At 33.9% G+C, this 17,620-nt stretch overlaps 1 protein-coding gene across 7 annotated transcripts in view; it reads left to right on the forward strand.

Moving 5' to 3' along the window:
* Positions 1 to 17,620, forward strand: part of LOC5565978 — a 769,372-nt gene that overhangs the window by 701,602 nt on the left and 50,150 nt on the right. The window contains exon 1 of one of the 7 annotated variants that reach the window (XM_021850122.1): positions 10,617 to 10,793. The exons of 5 other annotated variants lie outside the window; for them this stretch is intronic. The gene's annotated coding sequence lies outside the window, so the exon portion shown is untranslated. Of the gene's footprint in view, positions 1 to 10,616; positions 10,794 to 11,018; positions 11,198 to 17,620 lie in introns of those variants that run through there. One more of the 7 variants, XM_021850124.1, reaches the window with a different exon arrangement.

A 17,620-nucleotide genomic window follows, 5' to 3' on the forward strand; every position in this document is an offset into this window, starting at 1 on the left:
TGGTTCGTGAGCGTGTGAGCATTAGGGTGCCAATGGAATGTATGGGAAAAATTTTGCCATCGAATTTCAAAAAAAGGTAGGGCTCAAAAGTTTTGTCTCCTCGAAAAAAGTCCCCATGCAAAATTTGAGCTCAATCGGACTTCATTAAGTGGACCCCCAAAGCGGTCAAAGTTTGGCTTTTTTGACCCATGAAAAATCTCCAAAGGGGGGTACATGAAATTTCCGAAATCGAAATTTTTTTTTTGATGCCAGATGTCTTAGAAATGCATGAAATGTCGAGATCTGGTGTTATTTGGAAAAATTTTTTTTTGAAAGAATCGACCTGGGACTATGATATGTGATATTTCATTAGGGTGGTTCATTTACTTTCCATTAGGGTGGTCCTTTTTGTTAAAAAATAAAAAAAAAATAAAAAATAGAATTTTAATTGAATATTGAAGACAATAGTATTGGAACATCTCTCACATTATCGTAAGCCATTTTCTACATTTAATATGTGGTATTTTATTAGGGTGGTTCACTTATTTTCCATTACGGTGGGCCTTTCTGTCAAAAAATCATAATTTGAATGGGATATTAAAAACAATAGTATTTTATCACCTCTTTCATCATCGTAGGCCATTTCCTTCATTAGATTCGTGATTCTTTAAAAAAAATTGAGTATTTGAATGGAATAGTAAATACAAGAGTAATTAAACATCTCCTATGTCATCGTAGGCCACTGTTAATGTATAATATGTGATATTTCATTGGGGCTATTGTCCTCAGTTTTGCATAAGGGTGATCATTTAATTTGTAAAATATTCTCAATAGATCTAACAAATCAACTTTGTTTGTATAGTTTTGAATCATGATTCTTCATTGGCATGCAACTCTTCGTTAAGCTATTTTCATTAAGGGTTTCTTTTGAATAGTTAAAATAAAACGTTCCAATCATCAGTGAATTCAGTGAAGCACAATTCTAACTGCCATATACAAATTATGACAATAATTGATGAGCGACGATGAAGGGCAACAAAAGTGTTTAGTTTATATTTTCAAAAGAGATTCTCAGCCTTGGGCTCCTTCATTCCCGAAACAAAAGTACGTTGCCTTCTGCTTGCTATAGTACACGCGATTCGGTTGTGACAACGTAGGTAATTCAAGTTTTGACAATCAGTTCTCGTTTATTCTTCAAAGATGTAACAAAGTTCCTTCAAGAAATTTCGTCGGAATTTCATATGGATTTTTTCGTTGGAGTTTTCAACGGAATTTTCTTTGGAGTTTCCTTTTGAATTTTAATCGGAATTTCCTTCGAAATTCCTTTTAAAAATTTTTATTTGACTTTTCTACGAAATTTCCTTTTTTTTTTTCTACGGAATTTTTATCAAAATCGGAAATTTATCCTGAATTTGCTTCGGAATATCCTGTGGAATTTTCTTCGGTATCTTTAGAAGTGCCCTTTTGAATTTTCTGTGGTATTTCCTTCGAAATTTCCTATGAAGTGTCCTCCGGAATTTCATTCTGAACTTTTCATTGGAATTTTCTTCGAAATTTACTTCGGAGTTTCTTTTTGAGTTTCCTTCGAAATTTGCTTTGGAGTTTCCTTCCGAATTTCTTCTAGAGTTTGTTTCGGAATTTCCTGTGTTATTATCTTTGGAGCTTCCTTCAGAATTGTATTCGAAATATTATTTGGAATTTCTTTCGAAGCATTGGAATTTACTTTGGAAATTCCTTCGAAATTTTCTTTGGAGCTTTCTTCGGAATTTCATTTGGGATTTCTTTTGGACCTTTGAAATTTACTGCGGAATATTCTTAGAAATTTTTTTTACAATTTTCTTTGGAATTTCCACAGAGTTTTCTTGAGAATTTCCTTACAAATTTGCTTTGGATACTCCATAGGAAATTCCTTAGAAATTTTCTACGAAATTTCCATTAACTTCCTTTTTTCATTGCAATTTGCTTCGGGATTTGCTTTGGAATTTTCTTTGGAATTTCCTTAGAAATTCCCTTTTGAATATGCTTTGGATATTTTTCAGAATTGTCGTCGGAATGTCCTTTGGAATGTGCTTCAGAATTTCTTTTACAATTTTATTCATTTTTTTTTTTAATTTTTTTTTCGGGATTTCCCTTGTATTTTCGAAAGATTCCATCGAAGTTTCCTTTGGAATTTCTTTTGGAGCTGTGATCTTTTCTTCGAAATTTCCTTAGAAATTCCTTTTTGAATTTCATTCGGAATTTGCTTTGAATTTTTTTATGGAATTTCCTATGGAGTTTTCGGAAATTCCTTTGGAATTTTCCACGGATTTTTCTTCGGAATTTCCTTTGGAATTTTCTACGCAATTTTCGTCAGAATTTCTTCTGAAATTTGCTTCGGAAATTCCGTTGGATTTTTTTTAGTTTCCTTCGGAATTAACTTTGGAATTTCCGTCGAAATTCCCTTAGGAGTATCCTTTAAAATTCCTTTGCAGTTTTCTTTGGGGCTACTTATCAAATTTTCTTCAGAATTTTCTTAGGAATTCCTTTATTACTTCCTTCAAAATTCTCTTTGAAATTTCTTTCGGAATTTCGTTTGAAGTTTACTTCCAAATTTGTTATAGAGTTTCCTCGGAATTTCCTTTGGAATAACCTTTGGAATTTCCTATGGAGATTTCGAAATTTTATTTAGAAGTATTGATTGGAATTGTTTCCTTTGGACTGTTTTCCGTTGAATTTTCGCGGAATTTACTTTGGAATTTCCTTCGTATTGTTTTTTCGGAATTTGCTTAGGAGTATCCTTTAAAATTTCTTTGTATTCTTCGGAACTTCATATCTCATTTACTTCAGAATTTCCTTTGGAATTTCTTCATGAATTTCTTTCAGTAAGTTGCTTCAGGAAGTTATTTTGGATTTCTTTGGAATTACTTTCGGAATTTCCTTCTTCAGTTCTTCAAAATTTTCTTCGGCGTTTCCTTTGGAATTTCTTCTGGAATTGCCTTCGGAATTTCCTTTGGAATTCGCTTCGGAAGTTCCTTTGAAATTTCTTATGGAATTTCCTTTGCAATTTCTTTTAGAGCTGGCTTCGGAATTTCATTTGGAATTTTCTGCGCAATTTTCGTCCGAGTTTTCTTTGGAATTTGCTTCGGAACATCCTTCAAAAATCCATTCGGATTTATTTTTCTGGAATTTCCTTTTGAATTTGCTTTGGAATTTCTTTCGGGATTTGCTTTGGAATTTCATTTGGAGCTACCTTCGGGATTTGATTTGGAATTTTCTACGTTATTTTCGTCGAAATTTACTTTGCAATTTGCTTCGGAATTTCTTCTAGAGTTTTCTTCGGAATTCCTTTTGGAGTTTCATGCTAAATTTGATTCGGAATTTGATTTGGAATTTCTTTTGAAGCTTTGAAATCATTTCGGAATTTTCTTCGGAAGTACCTCTATAATTTTCGTTTCCTCTGGAATTTTCTTCGGTATTTCCTTCGGAATTTTCTCTGCAATTTCCTTCGGAATTTCCTCTGGAATTTCATTCGGAAATTACTTTGGAATTTCCTTCCGTATTTCCCCTAGAATATTCTTCGAAATTATCTCTGGAATTTCTTTCGGGATTTTCTCTGGAATTTCCTTCAGAATTTTCTCTAGAATTTCTTTCAGAATTTCCTCTGGAATTTCCTTCGGAATTTCCTCTAGAATTTCCTGCGAAATTTCCTCTGGAATTTCCTGAGAAATTTCGTCTGGAATTTCCTTCGGAACTTTCTCTAGAATTTCTTTCGGAATTTCCACTGGAATTTCCTTCGGAATTTCCACTGGAATTTCCTTCGTAATTCCCTCTGGAATTTCCGTTGGAATTTCCTTTGGAATTTCCTTCAGTATTTCCTCTAGAATTTCCTTCAGAATTTTCTGTAGAATTTCCTTTGGAATTCGCAAAACTAAATTGGAAAGGTCACGAGGCTCAATGCTTGATCTCTGAGATGAGTGCATCTGAAATCACGAAGTAGCAAGCGGATTTTGTATGAGACGAGGACTCCAAACTGGTTCAGCTTAGTGAACTGTTGCATTCCGAATGAAAATCACGCAAAACTTTTCAAAAGACCTTTCTAACAATGAGAGGCTTTCTAGAAAATTCTTTTGTTGTTAACTAAGTTACCTTTACATTTTTCGTCGAACATTACGCAAATATTATGTAGTAGTCCACACCATAATCTTTCGGTCTGTAGATATTAAGGTTGAAATTTTTACAATGATACCATAATTAAGGAAAGTGGACGAGACTTTTTCGAGAAATCATGGTTTCAAACTATACGAAAAATGATGCACCCTAATGGAAAATAAGAGAAACTCCCTAATGAAATATGTTAACAGTATCTTACGATGATGTCACATATCAAATGGAACTAGAGGCGCATGAATTCAGAGGAATTTAAAGCCTCTCTAAACAAAAATATCACGAATCTAATGAAGGAAATGCCCTACGATGATGAAAGAGGTGATAAAATACTATTGTTTTTAATATCCCATTCAAATTATGATTTTTCGACAGAAAAGCCCACCCGAATGGAAAATAAGTGAACCACCCTAATAAAATACCACATATTAAATGTAGAAAATGGCTTACGATAATGTGAGAGATGTTCCAATACTATTGTCTTCAATATTCAATTAAAATTCTATTTCTTATTTTTTTTTATTTTTTAACAAAAAGGACCACTCTAATGCAAAGTAAATGAACCACCCTAATGAAATATCACATATCATATGCTTTCAGTGGCCAACAATCATTTAGGATAAGTTTCAATACTATTGCCTTGAATTTCTCAGCAATTGAATTCAAATCGTTCATTTCAAATTCAATTCACTCCCCCAACTCAAAAATTTACTAAGTCCCAAAAGGTCGATTTTTTCAAAAAAAAAATTTTTCCAAATAACACCAGATCTCGACGTTTCATGCATTTCTAAGACATCTGGCATCAAAAAAAAAATTTCGATTTCGGAAATTTCATGTACCCCCCCCTTTGGAGATTTTTCATGGGTCAAAAAAGCCAAACTTTGACCGCTTTGGGGGTCCACTTAATGAAGTCCGATTGAGCTCAAATTTTGCATGGGGACTTTTTTCGAGGAGACAAAACTTTTGAGCCCTACCTTTTTTTGAAATTCGAAAAATCGATTTTCATTGGCACCCTAGTGAGCATGGATCATGCTTAATAATGGTTCATTTTGCGTAAACGGCATGATTCTTTCCACCACTGAGCACTACCCAGCAAGACGCTCCAAAACAGGGGAAAAAAATTCTCCGGCGACGAAAACGCGCGAAATCGTGAGCAAAATCTGTCGGACGACGCATAACCAAACTGTCCTGCTTGGGCTTCACGAAGCACTACCCACGAATTAAAACAAAACACTACATGAGTCAATGTTCCACTGATACAAAAATGTCGTTAGTAATTAAATGAAAAGGTGTATAATTTTGTCATCTTTTTTTGTGGGAAAGTAAAAGGAAATCCTTTAATGTTGAACGTGATTGCATGCCAGATTTAAGCGAAGTGACTGTAAAAAAAACGTTAAAAAGAAGATTCATATTAAAACAGTTTCATAACAAAGGTTTTGATTCTTCTTAATTTAATTTCTCAAAACCGTGTGAAAGCTACTTAAATCAATTTGACAAAGTAATCGAGATTTTTTTGCAATGGCTCCGCGGACTCCTTGAGCGATCGTCACGGTTCCCGGTTGGAAAACACTGCTCACCAGAGTGAATTCTTTCCACTCAATTCAGGGGGCTTGTACGTTAACCTAAGTTTGAGGTAATGGGGATGAAGCTATTTACATTTGAAGTCATGCGAAAAATTAATGATTAATGATGATTAATAATGAAAAACAAACCATCAAAATACATTTTCAATAGCTTAACGTGTTTACTACTAACTAAGGACTGTTCATTTTATAAAGTGGACACCTTGAGCATGCTGTATCTTTTTAATTTATTAATGAAATTTCAATCGGTTTTCTGCACATCGTTCGACTAGTATTGTATATTGTTGTGATGATAAAAATTCTCCAAAATAATTAAATTTCACAAGAATATGGAACAACGATTAGAACGGTCGATTTTTGGAGGATATCAAAATCAATGATTGCTAGAAATTGGCTGGAAAATTCGACAATTTATATTTTTTATTTTCAAAAAAAGCTTGTTATTCGAAAGCATCATCAATCAGAAGCCTGATGGAAAAAATCCAGTTATTTTTGGAACAACAGTTTTACAGATATAATAAAATCATTTTCTTCTATATTTTCCGGAGAAAACTATTTTAAATTTGAAGGAAACTGATATGAGTAGAATTTTTTGGTTTAAAGTACGTCCTAACGGAAGTCCTAATATAGTATTAATATGAAACATAACTTACCCCTTCATAGAGTTACTTATTAAGTATCCACGTCACATTTAAAGCGCAATAGAAAAACAATTGCTTTATTTTTAGAAGTCCTCTTATAGTAAATTGATAATCATCAAAGTTGGCAACACTGCTGTAATAAAATCGATTTTATTTTCCACATTTTATTTTCATAATATGTTATTCTAAGATTACCAATTGAAATATTCGGAGAAAACCATTTACAATTTGCTGTAGATCGATAAATATGCGTACACGATTTTGAAGGTATGAGACTTTTTAGTAAAACTACCATAAACAGTAAAATGTGTACTTAAGACTGTGGTTTAAACGGACGATTTAGCTCTAGTTTGTAAAAATATAGTTTCTTTAGTAAACCATACCAGTTTTGAACACGCTTTTTACTTTTCTCTTTTGCTGTAAGTGAAAGGATGGTGTATCAGCAAATTTAGCCATAAATGGATATATCACTAAAGTTACCTAATGTTCAGAGAATGGTGGAATATAATTGATTTGTTTTAAGCTATACCTTCAGTAGAATAGTAAAGAATACAAGCATACAATTTGTTCATAAAAATTAGGATTTTGGTTTTGCAAAAAATAATGTTAAACTTTGACAAACAGCTTTTCTTGGGAGTTTTTGTAAAAACTATTTAGCTCCTAAACCAAAAGCATTTTCTAAGATCTTATTTTTTCATAGCATTGTAGAATAATAGTTTAATGATGCACAGAAAACCGATTCCGAGTTTATCAATAAATAAAAAAGATATACCATAAACAAAGTGTCCACTTTATAAAATGAACAGTCCTTATTCAAACACAAATCAATATATGTTATGGAAATTGTATTCAATGACACAGCAAACTCTGCGAATTTTCACTTGATTTTCTTTCTAAACCATATTTTATCACGAAAAAAAAACAAAGAGAACACTTTATCAGTTGCTTTTTTGTATTATTATATCATAATATTGTCTTGATCGAGTCTTCATACTTACACAGCGTAACAAAAATGACATTTTTGTGTGTCTCAAGGATCAAATTATGTATCTCTAGTAAATTGGGGGTTGCTGTATTTGATGCCGTTCTCAGAAATGTTGACAAAATAATTATTATATTTAAAATTAGTGTTTTTAATCATACCTCCAAAAGGTCGTAACTCAAAATTTCGTCATCATCTCATTCAAAACTCCACTAATAAGTTAGAATGACCGCGCGTTCGACGGTTGTGTTCGATCCCTCCAGGGTCATCGGATGTATGCAAAAAAAACAGTTGTATCTAAATCACAAGAAACAAGCAGCTGTCAAAAAAAAAATGTTCCTATAGGGGATTTTTTTCATTTCCGTACAAAATGGGCTGAAGGGTCTCAGATTTTCATGAAACTTTTTCCACAGGCAGGGCTCATCAATATATGAATAAAAGAAAAATTGAGAAAAATTCAGGGTCGCTTATTTTCCCGGAAAACTCAGTTGGATTTTTTTGTGTGTTCCTCTGACACTACTTACTTTGAAAAATTATAACTCAAGAAGGAAGCATCGTAGAAACAAAGTTTTTTTTAATGAAAATGAAAACAAATTTCCTCAGGAATAAAAAAAAATGTTAACTGGAAAAAGTTTTCCACAAAATTTTCCACCGTTGAAAAAATTCGTAAAGAAAAGCCGAAAAAACTATGCTCCAACTCATGGAAAATTTTCAAAAAAAAATATTTGAGAGGATAATTTCATAAGCTTTAATCGCTGAAATTTTTGAAATGTACTTTTTTTTCGTTTTTGAGTTATGGCCAATTTTGTAAAAAATGTGCAAATGTGCCATTTTGAGCCTCTTCTTTGAAAAATCATAACTCAAGAAAGAAGCATCGTAGAAATAAAGTTTTTTTTTATGAAAATGTAAGCAAATTTTCTCAGGAATAAAAAAAAATATTAATTGGAAAAAGTTTTCCACAAAATTTTCCACCGTTGAGAAAATTCGTGAAGAAAAGCCGAAAAAACTATGCTCCAACTCGTGGAAAATTTTCAAAAAAATATGTTTGAGAAGATAATTTCATAAGCTTTAATCGCTGAAATTTTTGAAATGTACTTTTTTTTCGTTTTTGAGTTATGGCCAATTTTGTAAAATATGTGCCAATGTGCCATTTTGAGCCTTTTCTTTGAAAAATCATAACTCAAGAAAGAAGCATCGTAGAAACAAAGTTTTTATGAAAATGAAAGCAAATTTTCTCAGGAATAAAAAAACAACAGTTTCCCACAAAATTTTTCACCGTTGAGAAAATTCGTAAAGAAAAGCCGGAAAAACTTTGTTCCAATTATTGGAAAACTTCCAAAAATATATTTTTGAGAAGGTAATAAAATCACTGAAATTTTTGAAATGTACTTTTTTTCGTTTTTGAGTTATGGCCAATTTTGTGGAAAATGACCATATAAGCCTTTTCTTTGAAAACCCATATTTCAATCGAAGCATTGCAAATTATCTAAAACATCTGAAAAAAAAGATATGGGATTGGTTTTAATGAAGTATAAGTCGGAATGGATGATATTTTTCATGAAAAATTACACCGCTAAGAAAAACTGAAAAAAAAAAGTGTTTCTGCCTCAATTTTTCATTACACTGAAAAGGGATTCTTTATTTTCTATGGAACAAATAAGATTATTATTATTATTATTTTAATTTTATTTATACAATGATTCAGTATATAACATACATTTTCATCTTAAAACTATCTATTTTTTCAACCGGGAAGATTGTCTTTGGTTGCTAACTCCAGAATATTTTCGTTTCTTTGTATTATTAAGAACAAAGCATGCTGTATTTTCTTGGTTTTCATGTGCATCTGAGAATTCACTAGCAAAAATGCTTCGTTCGTCTTTTGGTATAAATGGTTCCAGGAATTAGAACAAGGTTTGAAAATCTTTCCTGAAGAAATTTTTCAGCCTCTGAATAGTCATTTTCAGTTGCATAGATAAATTACCAATCTTTTTTAAATTGGTCTTTCACCTTTTGCGACACAGCCCATTCGAAAAATTGTTTGGCGTTATTAATTTCTGCTGACTTTCTAATACTAGCATCTCTAGCCATTCGCTTAATGTCAAATTTCAAAAATGTATGCAACCATGAAAATGATTTTAAAATTAAAGCAGAATGGCACTTTTTCCCAACCTCACATGGATAAGGTCCTTGTGATGGTATCGGTGGCAATATCAAATCCGCGGAGTGGATGCAGGAATGATGGTAATATTTTTCGTTAATAACAATTTCCAACACACCGTGAGTTTGTTCCCATCGGCATCCGATAGCGATGGATGTTTGTAAACGTAAATTTAGCACAACGACGACGACTTCGGTACACATGTCACTGTGGCAAGTCCTCCACACAGATAGATAGATATCTACCCGAAGCTACGACAAATGCCTAGGCTTGAGGGGCTGTTGAGTTTGAGTCACTTAACGGGGCGTGGTGGGGCGGTCGATGCGTGAATGATTGAAGTTTTATTGGACATGTGACTTTGATCCGTTTATAGACACCGTGAAGTGGATGGTTTGTTTGCTTCGCCGCCATTCCGCGCCCTGAATTGGTTGCGCGTGAGGTCATGGAGTGCAAACTTTGGGCAATTGAATGTTAACCGAGTCCTTCCGATGTGTTTGAAGAGTGGGTTGTTATCGAGTGATTCATAGAACTCTATATTCATGATGGGTGGTTGGAAGGCTGATATTTTATTGATGGTTGTGACAAATTTTATTATTTAATCGTTAATGCTAGATTTCATTCAAATGTACTGGGTTAACCCAAAAAAAAATCGTGGTTTTCGGTCTGCAATAATTTTAAGAAACGAAATCAAAAGCCCTACAACGGAATAAGACGAAGGTGATAACTCAGTGTATATGATAAATGTAGCTGATGACTAACTAGTGCGAAAACCACTTCTCATCAAAGAATAATTAAATACACTCAACATTTTGCTTGGAATGATATAAAATTGAAAGCTTTAAAAGTATTTTGCTGCACATAGCTCATTTTTGAGCTTTCAAAAAATTGGGTCTTATATCTCTAGTAATATTTTGCCCATAAAAATTGAAATGTTTTGTCATATTTGACAAAGTTACCTTGAAATAAACATATTAATTTTGATCCCTCCACCGAATACAATTTCCGGAATTGCTATGACATGACAACAACCCGTCTCATTATTATACGCCACCGTCTTCAAGAGCGTAAGATCGCAATGCAAACCACCAAAACAAACTTGCACAGCAACCATTTGCCAATCTTTTTCTGGTCCAACTGGAACAACTTTGTCTGGATTTCCAATCAGAGACCGCGACACGCAAAGTTTGCCTTTGTCTGAACTCTGCCAGTTGAAGAGATGAATCATTGCAAGCACCCACAGCTGCTCTGGACGATTTCCCGCGAGTATGTGTATTGAATGCGTAAATATTGCCGAGAACGAACAGGTTTGTAGTTTCGGGAGATTGCGCCATTCTTTTGCACAAACAATTCGCTTCCCCACCTCCTCCTCCTCGAGCAAATCGCGTAAGAAAAAATGAGTAATTCCAATCTTAATCATCATCCAACACGCAGACCTGTAAGGTTTGATTCACTGGTGGGTGATGATGATGATGACGAAGCAGGGACAAGCAGCGAGCAAAGCAACGTGCAGCAGTTGCACTTTCAACAACCAACGGCAACAGTTGCCGACACTAAAAGGATTACCACCGACGACACAATCGAGATAATGTGGTGGTGATAAACAGGGACTTGAAACTACTTTACTCAGTTGTTTTAGTGTGATTTCTTCAGTCGACAAAGATTAAGTGCTCTCGTTTAAGCGTGAATCGTCTCAATGAATAATCTTTAAGTAGTTAGAAAATCGACTAAAAGCTTAAAATTCCAATGTGATATGGATAGCTAAGAATTTTTCCCAAAATTCTCCGCTCTTTTTAGTAGTGTGCCTAAAATTCAACAGAAGTTGTCATAGAAATATCGCGTTAAATTCAACAAAGAACTTTTTATCGATTTTTATTTCTGAAAACTCTACATTGATTCTCCGAGAACTTTTGACGGGTAAGTGTCAAAAGTTCTCGGAGAATCATTATTTCAGTAAGTTGTCAGAAATTTCTTCAAAGTTAGTAATAACACAGCGTAACAAAAATTACATTTTTGCGTGTCTCAAGGAACAAAGTATGTGTCTCTAGTACATTTGAAGTTGCTGAATCTGATGCCGTTCTTAGAAATGTACCATCACGTCACGATTATTAGCTAAAGGTCGCTAAAGTTGTATAAAACACTGGTTTCGTTGATGTTAACATGAAACTTGAAAGTATGATTTACCAAAGTTTTTTGTGATCTAATCCATCAAGCATGCAAAATAGGACTCAAATTTTCAATTTAGATATAATTAGGTAGGAATTGTAAGATAAAATTTACATTAAATCGGTTTTTTTAACAGTCTCTATACAAAATTATTCGTTTCTTTTATATGACAAAATGTAATATTTTTCTGAACCACCAAAATATAACTTTTGATCATCGAAAGTATTATGAACTTTGTTGATAAGCATTGAAGTACATATGAAATCTGCATTAAATTAAATAAATAGCCATACAAACTGACAAGTTTGCATGATTGTTGACTGAAATATTCAAATTTTACATTTTCAACAGTAGGTGTCTCAAAAGCTAAACGTGCTATTATATTTTTGAAAACGGCAATGAATTCAGCAACCCTAAATTACAGGGTGACCAGCGCACCGGGAAATCGGGAAAACCGGGAAAAAGCCGGGAATTTCGAATCGCCGGGAGAAAACCGGGAAATATACGGGAATTTCAATTAGCACCGGGAAAACTTTGTATACCAAATAATGTTTTAACCAGCACGATCTATACTTTAGTGGATTTTTACAAAAGCTTCTGAATTCGAAACCAAAGTTAGTCATATTTTTTATACAAATGTTACCACTTGCTCTAATCCATTAAATAATTAGCCAGTAAGTTAAAAACTTTTAATGAAGAAACATCTTGCGAAAAGTTTTCATGTAGTTTCATGAAGCATTTTATGTTAAAAATTACAATGTTTGGATGTTTTCAATTTCTTTAAGCAAGCTTGCAATTCACTAAGATCAAATTGAATGCGGTCACAACCTATGATATTCATTGAAGATTATTCGCTTCTTGTTTGGGCTTGGTAAAAGTAGTATACAATTCTCATTCATTTCAGAATTATGACTGTTATTTTTTATCAGAAATAATTGATCTGAGAAAATGTTCAAGATTAGAGGGGATAACACATAACAAAAAATATATGCTGATGACCATGGAACGAAATGTTGAACAATCGATAAATTTATTTTTATGTCTACCAAATCTGTGACAGTTTAAAATTTAAACTATGATTCATTTAAAGATTGACTCGATCCCATCATATAAACAAGGGTTAATTTTGTTTTAACACTGAACTCTTTCGTAACAAATTGCACGTTTACTTAAAATAACCGTCGTAAAATATCGTTTCATAGATCGAACTGGAATTTAGCAGAATCAGTATAAGCCCAGAAAACTTGAATGCGCAGCAAAATATCTGATTTTCGTATGTCCCTAATAGAAATGCTATGGTTTATGATCATGAGCATGAGCATTGATGACCGTACAATTCGTAGTTGCTACTCCGTGATCAACAAGAATAATCGAAACTGTACAGGGAATCAACAGATGTACCTTGGGAGTAGCATACCATCTTCAATGTACATTTTCGAGGACTCTGAAATTAGTAATGTCAATAACGGCGCCGGCCACGTCCTTACGGTCATCGGGGAAGGGAAGGAATGTTAGTGTGACATTCATTGTTACTAAAGACCGAGTATACCTCTGCATCTTCATGGTTGCTACTGGAAAGTGTTTTGTTAGTGGGAGGGCTTAAAAGCTACATGATCAGAATTCACTTTGGTAAGTGATGCGATTCATGTAACCTCTGTTTAAAAAGTTATCTATCAATTCGTCGACATCTTAAACATTGAACTATTCAAAGGCTTGAATCTCGAAATTTTAGAAAACATGAATAAGCGCTTATGTCAACACTTAAAGTGACGAACCATTCACAGTTTAATCAACAATTAAAAAAAAAACACATGTCATGATACAAATGAGGTATTACAAGCATGAAACGAGCTCACCGGTTTGTAATCCATCCTCGACTGAACAGTCAAAATCGCAACGTCAACACGTATAAGCAGGAAAAAAATAACTCCGTTAGTGCGCGAATGAAGTGCTAACTGAAAAAAATCACTCCGAGCGCGCAAAAATGTATCGGACAGCTTGGACCTTCACAAAGCAGAATAGAAATGTTTTGGTTTATGACCAAAAAACTCGTACTTAAAAGTCGTTTAAAATGGTAAAAAAAATCGCAATAATGTTTCTTTGTATATCATTGAACCGGGAATATTTTTGAAATACCGGGAAAAAACCGGGAGAAAACCGGGAATTTGAAATTAACTTTTCACTGGCCATCCTGAAATTAATTAAACAGCATTATTTTGGTACTTGAGACAAAAACTTGTTCCGCGGTGTAATCAGAGGCGTCACGTGGTCTAATTATCAACCTGTGCACTTCTAATTTAGTGTCATTTTATTTTTGTCATTATTAGGTACCTTGGGTTCAAACCATTTAAGTTAATAAACTAACCGTCGTTTTCAATTATAATTTTCTTCTTATCTTTCAATTGATTCAAAATATTCAAGATTTCATATGCTAATCGAGTTGTTCAGTTTGATTTATCAATTCAATCAAAAAAATTTCAATTTTAACGATTAGTGATCATTATGGAGAAATTGTAAAATTGAATATGAAAATAATTCTAATAATGCGGGTCATCAGTGACGATTTATAATGAACTGGATTCTAGCAAATATTGCTTTAATCATAGTTTACATATATTTGCATAAAATTAAATGATCGGTAGCATTATGTTCTGAGTGCACGCATCATGAAACATGCTCGCTTTTAAAACACACCACAAGCGTCAAGATGCTGGCTATGACGGAGGGTACGACCCGACCGCTCTTGAGTTAATGTTCAGGTTGTCATCTGATTAACCATCGCAAGCACCGCCGCGCTAATACTGTTTGTTAAAAACGAGGTTTTCACCAGTAGTGTACAGAAAACAGCAGCGCGAGTACTGAGTGCCAAGCTTGAAAAAAAAATCCGACTGTCAGCAGCCTGAGCAATCGAAAAAAACCGCATTTGACCGACCTTCATACCCCAAGCGCAAGGGTAAAAAAGAGCAAGCGAAATCTCTCCAGTAGATCGATTTCTCTCATATCTCTCTCATCCGCACGATCCCACTGATCGAATTGCTTGATGTAGCAAGGCTGTGCACCGGCCAGAGTTGACGCTTTGGCTACTTACACACTCGCATTTGTAGTTCAAAATAGTTTCTACCACATAGACAGAACGGCGTGTACGATACAAGGCAGCGCGTTTCCCGATGAGAGTGCACGCGTTGGTTTTCATCGTCACATCAGCGAAGTGTAGCGTGGAACTAAGACATAGTGTTGCGTAGCATACATCGCGATGTGCGCGAAGAAAAACATAGGTCTCAGATCGCGCGTCGCACGAAACAGCTTTTTCGTTTGATTTGCATAGCAAAAATTTAACAACAGATATTTTGCTAGATGAAAATTACATTGCAAGCTATCAATGAAAGCGATATTTGAAATGGGATAAATATAATTTTATTAAGATAATTATCGAATTTAGTAACCTATGTGCGTTCAATTTTGGAATACTGTAGCATAGTTTGGTCACCATTTTCATCAACCCATGAAAATCGTATAGAATCAGTTCAAAAACAATTTCTGTTGTTCGCACTTCGAAAATTAGGTTGGACATGGTTACCTCTACCATCTTATGAAGCACGATGCATGCTCATTAATATTCAAACATTGAAGAAACGTCGCGAATTTGCAATGGTCTCGTTCATAAACGATATAGTTTCGCATCGTATTGACTCGATGACACTTTTGTCAAAATTAAATTTTTATGCTCCTTCAAGACAACTGCGAAGTCGTAGTATTTTTTATACAAACCATCACCGCACAAATTATGCCAAATTTGAGCCTTTAAATCAAATAATGTCTGTTTACAATAAACATTGCGAAACCATTGACTTTACTATGACGAAATCGGAACTAAAACAAAAATTTATGTCATATCAAAATTCGAACTAGATTAAGAAAATAACGTTTTTAAACTATATAATATTAAGGTTTAAAATTGTATCAAAATGGTCGACTTCTGATTGACGACATGAAATAAATAAATAAATAAATAAATTATCGAAAGTAGTACATATTGTACACATTGGCTAGGATGAACGAGCTCCCACCTGTGCAGTGCACATGTTGCACATGTGGACGCGACGGCTCTGGGTGTAAAATAGAATTTTCTAGGAAGTAGCCTATTCGTATGAAAAATATTTCATGTGACATTTTACAAAAACCTTTGGAATGATCTATGTTCCATAAATACCATGCAGTATTTTTGAACAAATTTCATGTTTTTCGCTTGGAAGCCATAATTATGACGTCTTCTATAAACTCCATCTATAAAAGTTGAAGAAATAATCATTTATGGGTGAAATGCCCAGGATTAAAGCGTCCAAGGAATTTGAATTAACACGGTATGAGTTAAAATTTCTTAGAGTTAATGATTTATACGAAAATATTATGAGTTTTACAAGATTTCATTTAAATTTTGTTTTTTTTTTCATAAATACTGTGTCTTTGTGTAGGATACCTGGATGCATATTTTGTGTAGTTTGTACTTATCGGATGACCTGATGCTTGTGGTGGCTGAATGACACTTATTTGTTACGGCTATGATAAATGCTTGATATAACACACCTTGTTGTCATAAAAGCTGGCTGCTTTTAAACTGTTTGACTTGCACTTGAGTCTTGATAACTCACTTTATTTATACCTCTCAAATTAGTATTTAGGCTCTTCAGATGCATTGCAATTCGTTGCGATGCATTAAGAACACTTATTCCTGACGGAAAAACGAAAAACTAATGTCCGTTTTCATTGTTTTTGCGTATATTCTTCATAATAGCATACCCAAACTGCAAACTTTGTTGAATGCTGCTTGGTTACCATGAAAAGCGAAAAAAAGATGAATTATCTTCAATCAGCATTTATTAAGGCAATTTTACATCCACAAATGCCGAATCATAACAGTGTGCCCTTATTTGTGTATCAACAAAACAGCATTTATCGATGACGATCTATCAATTATGGTTCCGCCATATTAATTTCACTCCATTATGGTTCCGCCATATTAATTTCACTCCGGTTGCCACAATTTCACTTTTTCAAATCATATTATCTCCATGAATTCGTTCATAAGATGCTATGGTGTGATGATTAAACTGATCAGGCTTTGGAAAATCTAACGATCATTTACACACGAGCCATAATTTCAGCCCATTTATTCGCCTACATTCATGCAACACCCATTACATTTACCGTTCGTGGAAGATGACGAGCCATGAACATAAACAAGACAGACACACACCACTCACTGTGTGTCAACACTTGTAACATTCGCTGACCCACTCACATTCTGATCAAGAAACAGAGGCGAATATTTTCCATTTTTCTGCGCTATTTTGGCAACCAAAGAAATGTTCAATGAGTCAATAGATTATAATTAGGTTGTTGAAGGCTGCATAATCAATAAATATGAAAGTGATTACCAATTTTATGCAAAACATAAATCACCCGAACGACTTGATACTGTTGCAGTCTGTGAGAGTTGCTGCTCTCGAACGCTCTCGTGCCACGTACCAAACGAGAGAGTGAATGTTTACATTCATAGGGCTCTCCGAATGCGATGTGCCACGAACTGCTATGGTTCGCGAACTGTAACACTCTCCGAATATGGTTCGATCGGCTTATTCTGATCGAAATTCAAACACTGAAACTGACTGAATATAATTTAAAGCACAACTACTGCCTAATCAAACCAAGAAATGATGAATATGTTTTATTCTTCACCTGGCGGTTTTTTATTGGCAAATGCTAAATAACTATAAGTATACCACTTTCAGAGAGCATGATTAACTAACGTGTGTTAACTTTTTTTTTCATCACATTTCACAGTAAATCTCCCTCAGCACTAAAGATTTGAGCACTATATTTTTTTTATATTTTTTTTTTGTTTACGTTGGAATAAATCCGGCAAGATCGTCGTTTGTGATAAAATCATTTTCAAGATGAAGCAACATTC

The sequence above is a fragment of the Aedes aegypti genome, chromosome 3, assembly GCF_002204515.2.
Source record: "Aedes aegypti strain LVP_AGWG chromosome 3, AaegL5.0 Primary Assembly, whole genome shotgun sequence".
NCBI lineage: Eukaryota > Metazoa > Arthropoda > Insecta > Diptera > Culicidae > Aedes > Aedes aegypti.